The sequence below is a fragment of the Salmo salar genome, chromosome 09 (assembly GCF_965601325.2).
Source record: "Salmo salar chromosome 09, fSalSal1, whole genome shotgun sequence".
NCBI lineage: Eukaryota > Metazoa > Chordata > Actinopteri > Salmoniformes > Salmonidae > Salmo > Salmo salar.
In genome coordinates, this window is record NC_138299.1 from 68,069,204 (window position 1) to 68,083,918 (window position 14,715).

Here is a 14,715-nt window from a genome sequence, read left to right on the forward strand (position 1 = left end):
GAAACTTTGGATGTATATCCTACGTTCTGGGCCTGGGTAACAGGCAGTATACTTTGGGCACGCTTTTCATCTGGATGTCAAAATACTGCCCCCTACCCCAAAGAAGTTAAATAAATCTTCATAATTGACATTTCCAGTCAAATAATTTAATTTCAGTTGTAATATGTGATATTTTTCGATTTATCTTTTTCCTATTTAGATAGTCTTGTTCCTGATGTTACTTCATTGGGGTGGGAGTAGTGAACACAGACAATAACTATCTAGTATCAAGCTGGCTTGACACTAACAATGTCAGTTCAGCTGGTCTGTATAGTTTATTCTGCTTTTCATTTTATTGCAACCATGATTTAGCTCGGAGCTCTGTCTAATCTCCCGTTAAGAAATCACAATTTCGCAGCCAATCAAAATTCCCAAGGCAGTGTGGAAAAAGTCAGATTTGGCTTAACGATGGGATCCAATGGATAAATGATCAAATAGCAGGACAGCTTTTGTCCTTGAACTCTTAATGGGGTACGAGTAGTACTGGGTGTCAAGGCTGATTTTACAAGTTGTCCTGAATGTTTTTTTTTGTCTCCCTGCCTTTAAACTCATTATATAGTGCACTACTTTTGACCAGAACCCTATACCTACACGGAGAATAGAGTGCAATTTGGGACACAGCATAAAGAATTCATATCAGCCTCACTCCTCTCTCTCATCATGTCTCATTAACAACTCAGGCACTCCTTCCGCATAATCATCTTCCTCTGTGCTGCCCCCCTCTAGCCTGTGTGGAGGGACTCATTATTGGCTCCAAGAGCAACAGACAGACAGACACCAACGTATATCACTAAGGTCATGCTGTTTTACAGGCGACAGGAAAGGATTGTGTTAGGGAGAAAAAAATACTAACGAAATTCATTACATTTGGGGTTTTGGATTATGCCAATATGCTTGGTTTTTGAGATGGTCAAAAAGTGCACTATTTCATTGGTATGGGATAAATTATTGTGGCCCTGGCGGCACAGAATAATAAAATGGTTTGACTGCACAGAGGTGCCTGGGAAGAACAGGGGACCAGTGTGTGTGAATGATGGGGAAGGAGGATTTCCTATCTCCATCAGAAAGGACAAGACATTGGTTGGTTCCCATTCCTGCTCAATTTGGCATGCCTTCTCAATATGCATTCACACATGAAGTATACTCTTGAGTTGGGCTAGGCCCTAGCCGCTAGGGGATGGAACAACTGAGCTTGTGGTCATGTGTGAGTTTGTATGTATGCATGTGTGTTTGTGTGTGGGTGTGGGGGCGGTCTATGGGTGGAAGGGGAGAGAGGGGTAGAGGTGTTTGTGTGAAGGGGTGTGGTGTGTTCGTGTATGCATCCCACATTGTGTATGCATCACACATTATTGATTTACCATTAGGTTTTATGGGTATTATGACTCATACTGTGGGTCTCTATATCTCTCAGATATAGGATAGACACTTCAGATCAAACTTCCTCTAAGATTTTTGGGAGGGACTATCTGTTTTTCCATGTAGCGAATCTGTTATGCAATGTGTTTGTATGGTCTAATAGCAGTAAGGCCCCAAAATATTTTTCAAAAAAATATAGATATAAAAAAATCAAGTGGTCTTAAAATTCTAAATAAAAAAGCTAAATTATCCTTGGTGTGACCTTCTTAAAAAATGTAATATAGCTAAGTAGAAAATAAGGAATATAATATATAGTTTACTATTACTGAAACCGGACCCAGGTCGTAAATATAAAGATTCTGTCACGTCCTGGCCAGTATAAGGGTTAATTGTTATTGTAGTTTGGTCAGGACGTGGCAGAGGGTATTTGGTTTATGTGGTTTGGGGTGGTGTTTTTTCTAAAAGGGCATTTGATTGAAGTATTCCAGGGGTTTTTGGGCACTGTTCCTTTTTTACATATTTCTATGTTGATCTAGCTGGTTGTATGTCTATGTTTGGTTAATTGGGGTGGACTTCCAATTGAAGGCAGCTGTGTGGTGTTGCCTTTGATTGGAAGTCCTATATTAGTTGGGTGTGTTTGTCTGTGTATTTGTGGGAGATTGTTCCGTGTATAGCATCAAGCCTTACAGGACTGTTTATTGTCAGTGTGTTTCTTTTGTATACGTGTTTATTTGGGGGTTTCCTTCTTTCCTTATAATAAAGAAGATGAGTTTACACATACCTGCGGCATTTTGGTCCTCCTTAACCAACGACAATCGTGACAGATTCAGTCCACCTAAAATAAACTGCAGACCCTTTACACTTCAGTGTTGTGATGCCAAAATTCAAGCAAAATGCATAGCCCATAGAAAAAAATGTATTGTTGGCTATTGTTCATCCTAATCAGACATTTTTTTTTACATAGACGGTACATATGAGATAATATAAGACAAGTCCTGGAAACAATATAAAACTATGAAAAATCTGGGAAACGAGGCTTGATATTCATAGCTGATTTTGAAAAGGCATTTTGATAAAGAACGATTAGAATGGTTATATACACGCCTGGATTATTTCAATTTCACCATTCCTCAAGGCAAAACTGCTCCAGCTCCTTCAAGTTGGATGGGTTCCGCTGGTGTACAGCAATCTTTAAGTCATACACAGATTCTCATTTGTATTGAGGTTTGGGCTTTGACTAGGCCATTCCAAGACATTTAAATGTTTCCCCTTAAACAATTAGAGTGTTGCTTTAGCAGTATGCTTAGGGTCATTGTCCTGCTGGAAGGTAAACCTCCGTCCCAGTCTCAAATCTCTGGAAGACTGTAACAGGTTTCCCTCAAGAATTTCCCTGTATTTAGCGCCATCCATCATTCCTTCAATTCTGACCAGTTTCCCAGTCCCTGCCGATGAAAAACATACCCACAGCATGATGCTGCACCACCATGCTTCACGTCGGGGATGGCGTTCTCAAGGTGATGAGAGGTGTTGGGTTTGCGTCAGACATAGCGTTTTCCTTGATGGCCAAAAAGCTACATTTTAGTCTCATCTGATCAGAGTACCTTCTTCCATATGTTTGGGGGGTCTCCCACCTGCCTTTTGGCAAACACCAAATGTGTTTCCTTATTTTTTTTCTTTAAGCAATGGCTTTTTTCTGGCCACTCTTCCTTAAAGCCCAGCTCTGTGGAGTGTACGGCTTAAAGTGGTCCTATGGACAGATTCTCCAATCTCTGCTGTGGAGCTTTGCAGCTCCTTCAGGGTTATCTTTGGTCTCTTTGTTGCCTCTCTGATAAATGCTCTCCTTGCCTGGTCCGTGAGTTTTGGTGGGTGGCCGTCTCTTGGCAGGTTTGTTGTGGTGCCATATTCTTTCCATTTTTTAATAATGGATTTAATTTTGCTCCGTGAGATGTTCAAAGTTTCTGATATTTTTTTAAAACCCAACCCTGATCTGTACTTCTCCACCACTCTGTCCCTGACCTGTTTGGAGAGCTCCTTGGTCTTCATGGTGCCCCTTGCTTAGTGGTGTTGCAGACTCTGGGGCATTTCAGAACAAGTGTATATATACTGAGATCATGTGACAGATCATGTGACACTTAGATTGCACACAGGTGGACTTCATTTAACTAATTATGTGACTTCTGAAGGACATTGGTTGCACCAGATCTTATTTAGGGGCTTCATAGCAAAGGGGGTGAATACCTATGCACCACTTTTCCAGTTTTTATTTTTATACTTTTTGAAACAAGTAATTTTTTTCATTTCCCTTCACCAATTTGGACTATTTTGTGTATGTCCATTACATGAAATCCCCCAGCCAAAAAAAAATCAATTTTAATTACAGGTTGTAACGCAATTTTTTTTGGAAAAACAGCAAGGGGGATGAATACTTTTGCAAGGCACTGTAGATGGTTGGGGTTGAGGGTAAAACATTTTTAAAAACGAATGTAAAATGTACAGTCCGTAAAATGTATGTAGAATGTATAAACTGGAAGTAGAAGCATACATGTTGTCCATTAGTTTACTCCTGTTAGGGGAAGGTTGATAGGGTTAGTGGGAAAATAATAAAGAAGGAAAATATATTATTTAAAAGAATATATACATATATATATCATACATGTATATATACATACACATATATATATATATATATGGGATTGGAAATGACAATTACATTGATAGTACCCACAATCTGCAATATTGAAGCTGATCTGATCTTTCCCCCCAAAGAAAAAAATTATTGGTGCAAGGTAGCTCAGGTTTGAAGTAACACAGTAAATAATGGTTACTAACAATGACTCGTTCCCTTTGATCCCTTTCTCTTTGATTGTGAACTTCTGACCGTGTCTGTAACAATTTTGTTTTGAACACTGATTGAAATTGTGTTCTTTACGTTTGGATCCACACTCTACTTACCAGATCATAAGCTTACTTGTGATCGATCTCTCTTGCTCTCGCTCTCTCTCTCTCTCCAACCAGATATTGAAGCCTGAAAAACAGTGATAACTGGGGCGAAAAGAACAGGCCATGGCTGAGAGGATGATTGCTTCTCAAAGTGGTAAGTACCAAGCATTCAGAATGTCTGATCATCTGTTTTCGTCTCAACTGTTTGGCTTCGATTGTGGTTGATTTCGTTCCCATGTCAGTTCAGACTCCAGTGAATTTCTCTCTATATTTGGTAACAGATAGTTCCGATTAACTTATCAAGGAGGTCTCTGATGCATAGCGTGAGCTATTTTGAGTTTGGAGAGGAGAAAGGTGTTAGGTGGTTGTATTGAAACATACCAAGCGATCAGCAGGTAATTCCTTACCCTATGGGTGTTTTCCTAAACCGTGGTCCTGTTGTGAGGGGAAAAAAAGGAAATGAAGTCAATGCGATTGAATTGAAAAGAGTAGGGCGTCATGAATCAAATTGATGGTTAGCTGTATAGAAGCCAGGAGGAATGTAAGGGCTGAATTAGATCTACATTATAGCAGCATAACATCTTATAAGATGAGGCAATGACATTACATAATCTAATATTCTTTATTGGCTATATACTGCGTGTTCCACATATTCCCATGATACAACCCACAGAGGGATGATTAGAGATTGCTGTTTCTCTCATAAATCCTATTTGACTGCTGAAACATGAAATTATAGTTTGGGAAATGCGATAAACACCAATTCTTCACATTTGTGTTTTTTCATCAGAAAGGAATGCTTATGGGTACCTTTATGTGTTTGTAAAATATTACTGTTCTCAGATTTTAAATGAATCAATTTCAGATGTGTATTAAAATTGATTTTGTTGCATAACACTATATTTTCATTGCTTAAATGTGATTGAATGTTTGTATCCTGTATATTTAACATATACACAAATCTAAACTCGGCAAAAAAATAAACTTTCCTTTTTCATGACCCTGTCTTTCAAAGATAATTCGTAAAATCCAAATAACTTCACAGATCTTCATTGTAAAGGGTTTAAACACTGTTTCCCATGCTTGTTCAATGAACCATAAACAATTAATGAACATGCACCTGTGGAACAGTCGTTAAGGCACTAACAGCTTACAGACGGCAGGCAATTAAGGTCACAGTTATGGAAACTTAGAAACTAAAGAGGCCTTTCTACTGACTCTGAAAAACACCAACAGAAAATGCCCAGGGTCCCTGCTCATCTGCGTGAACGTGCCTTAGGCATGCTGCAAGGAGGCATGAGGACTGCAGATGTGGCCAGGGCAATAAATTGCAATGTCCGTACTGTGAGACACCTAAGACAGCTCTACAGGGAGACAGTGGTAGACCACGTGTAACAACACCTGCACAGGATCGGTACATTCGAACATCACACCTGATGACAATGATAATGCCACCAGCCATACTGCTCGTTCTGTGCGTAATTTCCTGCAAGAAAGGAATGTCAGTGTTCTGCCATGGCCAGCAAATTGCCCGGATCTCAATCCGATTGAGGAATTCTGGGACCTGTTGAATCGGAAGGTGAGGGCTAGGGCTATTCCCCCCAGAAATGTCTGTGAACTTGCAGGTGCCTTGGTGGAAGAGTGGGGTAACATCTCACAGCAAGAACTGGCAAATCTGGTGCAGTCCATGAGGAGGAGATGCACTGCAGTACTTAATGGAGCTGCTGGCCACACCAGAAACTGACTGTTACTTTTAATTTTGACCGCCCTATGTTCAGGCACACATTATTCCATTTCTGTTAGTCACATGTCTGTGGAACTTGTTCAGTTTATGTCTCAGTTGTTGAATCTTATGTTCACACAAATATTTACACGTTAAGTTTGCTGAAAATAAACACAGTTGACAGTGAGAGGATGTTTCAGTTTTTGGCGAGTTTAACCTTATGCTATAGTGTTTTGCATTCATTAGGCCCCAATCTATAGATTTCACATGACTGGGGATAGGCCCACCCACTTGGGAGCCAGGCCCACCCACCGGGGAGATGGCCCATCCGATCAGAATAATTTTCCCCCTCCTAAAGGGCTTTTTAACAGACAGAAATGCTCCTCAGTTTTATCAGCTGTCCGGGTGGCTGGTCTCAGACGATACCACAGGTGAAGAAGCCGGATGTGGAGGTCCTGGGCTGGCATGGTTACATATAGACTGCCCTTGTGAGGCCGGTTGGACGCACTCTTAAATTCTCTAGAACAATGTTGGAAGCAGTTTATGGTAGAGAAATGAACATTAAATTCTCTTTAGAATTGCCTTATATTGTACCCAGCACAAGGCACACTGTGTAATGGAGAAATAAGCTTTTTGTGCGTATGGAAAATGTATTTTATTTCAGCTCATGAAACACGGGACCAATACTTTACATGTTGCGTTTATATTTTTGTTCAGTATATATACTTTTTTTATATTGCGGTCACAAATGTATCATTTGTACGGTTGTAATTATGACATGTAATTATTTGTCACATTTGACTGTGTAAAACCTTGCAGAGGCGGATATATCTTGTTTTGCAACAAAATGTGATTGTTTGTCTCTCTGAAATAAACCAACTAAGTTTCAAACAAATGCAGTATCTTCAGAAGTAATCAAACCCTTTGACTCATTCCACATTCTGTGGTGTAAGAGCCTGAATTCAGTAGATAATTTCTCACCCATCTACGCACAATACCCCATAATGTGAAAACATGTTTTTAGAAATATTTGCACATTCATTGAAAATTAAATACAGAAATATCTCAATTACATAAGCATTCACACTCCTGAGTCAATACATGTTAGAATCACCTTTGGCAGCGATTACAGCTTTGAGTCTTTCTGAGTAAGTCTGTAAGAGCTTTGCACACCTGGATTGTACAGTATTTGCCCATAATTATTTACAAAATTCTTCAAGCTCTGTCAATTTGGTAGATTTTTTTAAAGTCAAAACTGTAACTCAACCACTCAGGAACATTCAGGAACATTCACAGTCTTCTTGGTAAGAAATTCCAGTTTAGATTTGGCCATGGGTTTTAGGTTATTGTCTTGCTGAAAGGTGAATTTGTCTCCCAGTATCTGGTGGAAAGCAGACTGAACCAGGTTTTCCTCTAGGATTTTGTCTCTGCTTGGCTCCATTCCGTTTAATTTTTTATCCTGTAAAACTCCCAAGGCCTTAACGATTGCAAGCATACCCATAACATGATGCAGCCAACAATATGCTTGAAAATATGGAGAGTGTTGTACTGGATGATGTGTTGTACTGGATTTGCCACAAACATAACACTATGTATTCATGATAAAAAGTGAATTGCTTTGCCACATTTTTTGCAGTATTATTTAAGTGCCTTGTTGCAAGCAGGATGCATGTTTTGGAATATTTGTATTCTGTACAGGCTTCCTTCTTTTCACTCTCAATTGTTAGTATAGGATCCTCAGTTTTCTCTGATCATAGTCATTAAACTCTGTAACTGTTTTAAAGTCACCATTAGCCTCATGGTGAAATTCCTGAGTGGTTTTCTTCCTTTCTGGCAACTAAGTTAGGAAGAACAAAGTATCTTTGTGGTCAATGGGTGTATTGATACACCAGCTAAAGTGTAATTAATAACTTCACCATGCTCAAAGGTTAATGTCAAAGGGTCAATATCTGCTTTTAAGGCATTGGAAAACCTCCCTGGTCTTTGTGGTTGAATCTGTGTTTGACATTCAGTCCTCGACTGATGGATCTTAAAGATAATTGTGTGTGTGGGGTACAGAGATGAGGTAGTCACTCCAAAGTCTACATGAAATGGCTAAAACGCAACACATTTTAAGATTTTGAATGGCCTAGTCAAAGTCCATACCTAATCCCAATTAAGATGTTGTGGTACCGTAGGACTTGAAAAGAGCAGTTCATGCTTGAAAACCCAGAGTGTAAGGGGCCAATTACTTTTTCACCCAGGGGAATTGGATGTTGCAGAACTTTGTTAATTAAATAAATAAAATTGGTCTACATTTTTTTGTTATTTGTTCACTCAGTTTTCTTTTATCTAATATTAGGTTTTGGTTGAAGATCTGATAACATTCAGCATAAAACGTGCAAAAATAGAGAAAATCAGAAACGGGGAAAATACTTCTTCAAGGCATTGTATAGTGTTTTGGAATTAAACTATATTTGCTTTTATTAAAGGATATGTACACTAACTGGATTAAAAGAACAAACTGAGTTGGATCTGACACTTATCTGAGGCATAACAGTAGCCCACTAACTGCTTCTTGTGATATAAAATGAAATTATAATGCCATTCAAAACAGATTGAAGGAATTGAGGTTATATTTCAAACAGTATGGAGTCGTCATTAGAGGTCATCTGTCGATTACAGTTGAGGGTGAATGTTCTATAAATATCATGAGCTTCAAATGTCACCTTGAATATGGAAGATATTTGTGTTTGTTCCCAAAGATTACTGAATTTTGCCTTCCCTAAGGTTTTTTATCCTTGGTTAGTTTTGCATTATAATTTCCAATATTTATCAAGCTCTCTGCCCACAACTCCACAGCACTGTACCTTAGGGGACTGGCCCTCCAGATCTAGTTGGCAAAAGGATTGGTTTATGTACACTGTGATTCACATTCCCCAGCATGCATTGGGCCCTCATCAAACCATTTCTGAGCTATTAATAGTAAAATGAGGAATCACATTTTTTTGTGTGAATTATGAATATTCAAATAAAAAATGCTGTTGAAGGTTATTGATGAACTATATACTTTCAGCACAAAGTTACTTTTGGGATGTCTCACTGGATATTTTATCACCTTTGGCTGAGATGATTTCTGGTGGGAATTGTGTTATGTGTTTATGCTATTATCTAATTTTTAACAATGCATGCAAGCCCCTATTGCTTATCTTGCATTAATCAATGCCACTCAAGTCCTTTCTGCACACATCACTCTCATCCAAGCCATGTTCCACCGCTACATGTGTGTTCAGCCCAACATCTTTGGGAAGGAGGATACCCAACTCTGTTAATCCATAACACTCATACTGACACAAGTTTTTATATAACAAATCAAAACTCAGACAGACTTTCTCCCAGCCGCTCAACATGAAGGAATATAGAGATGCTGGGTCTTGATTGAAAAGCAAGCAGAGGTGACAGATAGTGTCATTCCACAGTATCACTGTAAAATGTTAATCTCTCCGTTCTCACAGGATGACTCAGCAGGGCGTGGCGTACTCTTTTGAAACTCAATTAAGACGCTGTGTCTCTCCACAGATTTTATTGACGCAAACTTTGATGTGCCTATTTAAGCTACATGTAAAACATCCAGTTGAAGATGAATTGTAAACAATGTATTAGACTAAATTGCCTCAAACTCTCCAGATTTCTCTGATCAGTATAACATGGTCTGTGTTCCAAATGGCCTCCTATTCCCTACACAGTGCACTACTTTTCATCAAGGCCTATAGGGCTCTGGTCATAAGTAGTGCACTTTATAGGGAATAGGGTGCCATTTGGGATGCTACCATGCTGTCTGGTGGGCACTGTTCAGCCATCGGACGATGTGCTATAGTTTCAGATGATTGCATCAATGAGAATTGTCCTCAGCAAAACTAGGAACCCATAAGTATGCCCCATTGGCTCAAAATAAAGAAACTTCATTACATATGGCGGCAGGTAGCAGGTAGCCTAATGGTTAGAGCGTTGGGCCAGTCAACGAAAGGTTGCTAGATCGAATCCCCAAGCTGACACGGTAAAAATCGGTTATTCTCCCTCCGAACAAGGCAGTTAAACCAATGTTCCTAGATCATCATTATAAATAAGAATTTGTTCTTAACTGACTTGCCTGGTTAAAAAAAATTGAATCAATACATGTATTCATTTGCTTAATCATTGATGGAATTTTTACCACCTGCTTGTTGGCAACTGGCAAGTGGGTACACAGTATTGATAGTGTGCATATTGATGGTTTTTAATAAAATTAAAATGAGATAATCCTTTCTGGCTCAGTTCTTCACTCCTCTGAATGTGTTTAAACAGTGCTGTTGGGTTGTGCAGTATCACAACAACAAAATATACACTGACTGTACAATACTTCAAGAACACCTGATCTTTCCATGACAGACTGACCATGGGAATCCAGGTGAAAGCTATGATCCCTTATTGATGTCACTTGTTAAATCCACTTCTTAAAGTGTAGACGAAGGGGAGGAGACAGGTTAAAGAAGGATTTTTAAGCCTTGGGGCAATTGAGACATGGATTGTGTATGTGTGCCATTTAGAGGGTGAATGGGCAAGACAAAATACTTAAAGGACTTCCAGCCAACTTGACCCAACTGTGGGAAGAATTGGAGTCAACATGGGCCAGCATCCCTGTGGAATGTTTTCGACCCCTTTAGAGTCCATGTCCCAACGAATTGAGGCTTTTCTGAGGGCAAAGGGAGGATGTAACTCAATATTAGGAAGGTGTTCTGTTGTACACTCAAAGTATATCTTTGCAATTAGATTTGCATTACCTAGTTCTTTTAATACCACAAAGAAAAGTAAAGTTATCTTTGATGCGGATCAATATAATTAGGTGTATTGGAAGTAGAAATGCAAAATAAGTATTTGTAGGAGGAAGAGGAGGAGCAGTAGAACATTTCAAATGACAAAAGTGCTTTCTCACTATCTGCTATACCATTATCAATGAATTCTTAAAATACCACACGTGTTCAAGGTGATTTTCAGTGTTCTGGTTGATAAGCTCTGTTTGAACCTAAATCAATTAATTATTAGTTTACCTACTGTATATATGTATTGTTCCCTCTAGCAATGGGCAGGCCTAAGTATTAAATCAATATTTTCCTCAGCACATATCAAGGTTACTACTTTTCTCGTCTGGCCATTGAAGATAAAAACGGTTTCCACATATCACATGATTGAATAAAAGCTTGAAGTAATAATGCCCTCGTTGCCTCCTCTCCGTGAATATTCAATCTGTCACATATCTCATGCACTTGCCCCATTGTTTACGTTATTGTTGGTGGCCCACTATTACAGAATGTGGTTTAAAGACACTAGCCAACTCACACATCCCCTAGGGCAGATAACAGGTTTTGACTGACATTCTTGTGACTCGACTTGGCTAGGGCTCATACCATGTATTGATCTGGAGGAGTGGTGGGCGTTGAGGGGGTGGCCCACAGGAACCAGCATGACTGCAGCACAAGTTAGGTTGATATGACCTTACCCCTACTTCCCCACTTGCCTGCTCCCCTTTCTTCCTCCCAACCATCCAGCCCATCTTCTCAGCTAGATGGCTGTGTAATAGGCTGCATTTCAAAACATCCCTGGGTACCAGGGCGACATCCTCACCTGTCACACTCCATCCCGGCGATGCAGGTAGAATGTGACAGAGCTGTTAATTAGAACGAAGGAGGAGATACATCAATATATCAGGAGGGATTTCACAGCCTGCCTCTAACAATACAATGCTGTATAACAAGGCGTGCAATACTTCCCCATCACAACATTTCGAAATATTTGGGTATGTTTGAGTTTCCCCTTAGTGTTGGAATTCAATGGTGATGGTGGCAACCCACTATCGCAAATTGTAAAATAGACTCAAATTACTTATGATTTCAGTCATAGAAAAGGGCAGTAGCTTACTTATGACAGAAATTATAAAAGTGAGGTTGATCGGAGGATGGGTGGGCGTATAATGTGAAGGCCTAGCAAGCGTATTCGAATCAACTTTGGCATTTTAGCTAATTAGCAACTGTGAAACTACTAAGTACTTTTTAACTACTTAGCTAGCATGTTAACTAATCCTAACCTTAACCATTTAACTACTTAGAAAGCATGTTACCGTACCCTAACCCTAATCCATACCCCAACCTTAACCCTAACTTTAACCCCTAACCCTAAACTTAACCCCTAACTTTAACCCCTAGCCATGTACCTAACGTTAGCCGTCTAGCTAACCTAGAGTACTTAATTGTCTTAAAATACAGTTCAATTTCTTTTTGGCACCATCAAATTGGATTTTGTTATGAAGGAAATTGTTTAATTTCACATACGTTATGAAGAAGAAAATCATGGGGTGGACACGAAAATATTGACTTCGATAATCGTGTGGTGGACATTATAAAAACGATTAATTTGTGTCCATTTCACAATAATATGTGATAGTGTGTTGGCTATTGTGGCTGATTCCCAGCTGTGAAGTGGATTTGACTACACACAGTAGATTTACTATGATCTATTATGTGCCTGATAATGTGCAACTTAAATGAGTGATGCATTAAATGAGTGTGTAAGTAATAATTTCCCACTAAGCTAGTTTTCATTACACAAGACAGAGAAACACATCAAGCTGTTTCTTTCACCTTCAAATTAAAAAAGTAGTTTTTCAGAAACTGTTGGACATCCTTTCTAATTCAGCACCACACTTCCAGGTGTTGAAGAGAGAGTCAGACTCCTCTGAAGAGGCAGGGTCTCAAACAGCAGAGGGAGCCTTAGCTACTGCATTCTGTCTTTCAAGGAGTGTCCATAGAGTCAAGGCGGTGGAGGCAGTGGAGGCAGGCCTGCTGGCAGCTGATAGTGGACAGAAATGAAGAAGCAAGGAATTCATCTTCGCTTGGGTTATGATGATGTATTATGGGCATGGAAATAGATGTTTCAGTTTTCTTTTCTTTTTCTAGCCCAAGCTATTTGGCAGTGCCTGCTTCCTCTGGGCACTAAGGCACATTTAATTCAATGAAGGTTTCTAGGAAGATGGAGCATAGGGATACAGTATGAATAGAGCGAAATACAGGCTGTTTGTCCCTAAAAATGCGCCATATTTCTATTTTCAAGTCTAAGAGTATGTTAATGATAGTTTCTGAACTATTCAGAAATTATAGTTGAATAGGCTCTCAAAGGATCTGTATGTTTCTCCTTTGTGTGCCCACTACAAGACGTATCCTCATTACAATGACATGGAGTACACTGAAATCTCAAGGCAAACCCAGCGGGCAAAACTGGTTGTGATGACGCTATAAGGACGTCTTTAATCACTGGGTATGACACACATTGAAAATCAAGTTATTAATAGGTAGATTTCCATTGAATTTCATACCCAGTGGTTGTAATGACGTCCTTATGGCATCATTGCAACCAGTTTTGCCTGCTGGGTTTGCTTTGAGATTTTGCCTCCTGGGTTTGCTTTGAGATACTCCAAGTCATTATATATCCAAGGCAAAATAAGTCACATCCGATGATTGGCATTCTTATTGACTATTATTGTAGATGATACATTTATATGCCTCATCATTCTTTGCAATAGACTCATGTCTCCCCAAGTATATTGATTCAATGTGATTGTTCTCAACAGTCAGTCTCCTGAACATCAGAATTCTAGCCCTCCCTTTACGAATTATGCTAAGAAATGTTTTATTTGATTTATATTATTGTCACTGTAAGTAAGCATCCATTGTTAGTCTTTTAATGGCTATGAGATGTAAATGTAAGTTGAAGTGAATTTATGTTATTTAGGTCATTGGATGATGAAGAGAGGTAGGATCTGTGGAAAACAGCAATGAATAACTCAGTGTGTGAAATTCAATTTGTGTTGATTGCTTTGACTTGACCGACTTGTGTGTTTTACTCATAGAAGTTCCCTTCAAAGAGGGGCATGGCCTCTGTTTTTAACAAATCCCACTTCTGCATCTCGCCAATTAACACAGCTGTGGAATGTGTATATTGTAATTATTTAAGTGTAAGCAAGGCAATTTGAATACTGTACAGGGAGTCTTGCTAAAATAAGGATAGAGTTAAGGTTCTTGTCTCACCATCACCTTTAGAAAGCCTCTCAAAATTCAACGAAACATGCTTTAATGTGGGAACTTATCCACAAATTGAATAACAACATCCAGTACCAAGTCAGCTAGATGCCTCCAATTCTCTACCCTGGATTTTTTTGGACCTTCTCATTCCACAGTGGCTCTATAAGGAATACACTTTTGTCCACAACGATTAGAGAAATTGCCAGTCGTGATCTGAATTACAGACTATAGCCTTCCTTCCTGCTGTTGACAGGTCCATTGCAAGAAGAGACAGTGAGAAACAGGAGGTAGTGACTGAATAGATGTACTGTATATGGAAGTGATGGGAAACAGCAATGACAACCTTCCCCTAGATTACATTAACATGCAGTGGGCCCGTCATCTCTGTTTTGCCTTAATTAAACCAGATGCGTCTCATTCAGACTCTGTCCCAAAGAGGCACTCTGGAGGGAAACTTAAATGTCAGGCTTGATACAGCGAGTCTGCAATTAATGGTCGACTGGAATTAATGTAGTTGAAGGGCGTTTACTTATGGATGTGGTGTTCAGGTTGTCAAATCTGCCCCCC

General features: G+C 39.3%; 1 protein-coding gene across 1 annotated transcript in view; it reads left to right on the top strand.

The window, feature by feature from the left end:
• LOC106611587 (leucine-rich repeat and immunoglobulin-like domain-containing nogo receptor-interacting protein 2) overlaps nucleotides 1-14,715 on the top strand; it is a 470,887-nt gene that overhangs the window by 266,121 nt on the left and 190,051 nt on the right. The window contains exon 4 of the mRNA XM_014211957.3: nucleotides 4,411-4,489. The gene's annotated coding sequence lies outside the window, so the exon portion shown is untranslated. The remainder of the gene's footprint in view (nucleotides 1-4,410; nucleotides 4,490-14,715) is intronic.